This window comes from Diaphorina citri, unplaced genomic scaffold, assembly GCF_000475195.1.
Source record: "Diaphorina citri unplaced genomic scaffold, Diaci psyllid genome assembly version 1.1 scaffold918, whole genome shotgun sequence".
NCBI lineage: Eukaryota > Metazoa > Arthropoda > Insecta > Hemiptera > Psyllidae > Diaphorina > Diaphorina citri.
This window is the reverse complement of record NW_007378349.1, coordinates 90,176-92,582: the sequence shown is the minus strand read 5'-3', so window position 1 is coordinate 92,582 and position 2,407 is coordinate 90,176.

Below are 2,407 nucleotides of genomic sequence, written 5' to 3'. Positions count from 1 at the left end.
TTTGCACTCGTTTTTCGATTGCAAATATTTCTCCGGGTTACTTTCTGGTGTTCTCTATTCAACCCATCACCTAAGTGGGAAGTATTGTGTCTCTTCTCGCCCATCTGATGAGAGGCATATTACGGGATGGGCATGTGGGCATGCTGAAACACAGACCACACGAGTCTAATGTAGCAGTTGTTTTATTGCTACAAGATAAAAAAAAAAAATGTTGTGAAACACTTTGTCTTGCATGAAAGCGTTCAATTCGCATAAAAGAAGAGAAAAACAGGAGTGAAATGATTAAATTATTTTTAAAAAGCAAGAACCAAGCGAAATAGCATTTCATGGTAAATTTAATTCTTTGTATTTTTCAAACTTTTTGTCCTCTCTCGTTGAAATACTTGTGGCCCGTTCTTGAAATTAACTTCACAAATTTGTTCTTTTTTTAGTCCGTCCTTCCTTCTTCCTTTATTATTACAATAGTAATAAAAAGGTATAAGGGACGAACTATTGTATTCGCTTCGGTGCCGTCTGTGTGTCTGTCACTCTGTCTGTTCCCATAGAAGGACTTATCCAAACCTAGTCGACCTATATATCAAATTAAAGGTCTTTTTACCAGGATCACGAAAATGGTGGTGCAAATTTTGTCCAGAGAACCATAAAACCAAAAAAACAAAAAAACTGGTTTTTGGGGGATTTTTTTCACATTTTCCCACACAAATGAGCTCTGATCTTGAAATTTTTCGCGACGACCTATGAACTCAAAGCGAGAAAGTTTTATATAACACTTCAGTCGAACAGAGATAGAGACAAGAGAAAGCAAGCCGTTCCGAGATCCAAATCGTTTATTGATGTTTTGGAGAACAATAAATAATTACATCGAAGAATAACTTTAACTTCATAATATGTAACTTATTATAGATTGTGGACTACTTATTATTCTCAAAGCTGAATGAAGTGGGGGGAGGGAGAGAGGGGAAGGAAGAAGAGGGAAGGGGGGGAGAGGATAGGGGAAGATAGAAGTGGTGAGAGGAGGGGAAGGAGAGCTTATTTTTCTTTTTGTTTTGTGGCATCTGTTGATCTAAAGCTAAAAACCAAACAGAGTGGAGTAAAGAGCATAGAGCTTTTTGTTAGAGAGAGAAAAATAACTTTTACACTTCACATCACACAGACATCAGTCAAAATAGAGCTTTTTTCTCTCAGCTATATTTGGTTTGAAGTCGTCACTTCCCTGTATCGTCATCTCCTTCTGCCTGCTCTATGCGCTATGCTTTGCTCTCCGCTCTATTTGAACCTAAGCCACAAGAGACCACACATAAACGTGTACCGAACCGCGCCGACATACGGCCGAGTTTTGGACGTACAACTTCCGTGGCCGAGTGGGTATCACACTAGGTTTACACGCCGGAGATCGGTTCGACTCCCGGCGGGGTCGAATTTTTTCGGCTCTGTGCTTGAATTTCGGGGTGCACTCAGCCTCGTGAAGACAATTGAGTAGCTCCTTCAAGGGAGTGACCAGTGGCGTGGCGACATTACCAGTGTAAAAAGATTATTGAAAAATGGAAATTGATTGTAAAGGAGGCACTTAGTAATGCTGTGATATTCACAAAAGTTGTGAAGAAGCTTTGGTTTACCACAAATAATTTGAGAGATTTAAACCCCCTAAAAAATTGACTGCAACCACTCTGTATAGGAATTATTCAATTCAAAATACAGAGGCTGAATGGGATGGGCCGAGAGAAGGAAAAGATGAAAAAGTTTTCCCTTCTGATTTGTTTCAGTAACGAGGATGTAAAAACCCGAAAACCCTGAGGTCTAAACTGAGAACCTTTGATTATCCTTTCACATTCAATTCTGCCACAAGAAAATACCTACTTAATGAATTTCTATTTTACTAGTCATTTACGTTTTGTTACATATTATGTAGAGCATTAATCCTTGTTTTTGTTTCTATTGTTTTATTTTAGGTTTATTTATGGTGTAAAAAATTTGGGTGAATGCATTACTTTCCCTAGTCCGAGGGGCACAAAGTGAGTTTAAACTCCGTTTAAATTTAACTCTCGGATTAAGCTATCTGATTGGTTGAGTGTTAAAAATTCCAAAAAAAATTAGCCAATCAGATGATTGCTTAAACCAAGATTAAAACTTAAATGGAGTTTAAACTCACTTCGTGCCCCCCGGGCCTTAATCTCGATCCTGAGTTGGTAAATCCCCAATAATCGTGTTTATAAGTTTAACTTTTCTTTGCAAATAGCAACGGGTATCAGAATTTATGTTAAGGTGCTCAACTGCACACTTGCAATGGAGCTCTTGTTTACATATTTGTTTACAAATAAGCTTTTGTTTATAATTATAAAATGATAATACATACTTGGACTATAAATACCATTTTTTTTTTTTTTTCTTTTCTTTTTTTTATAATAGT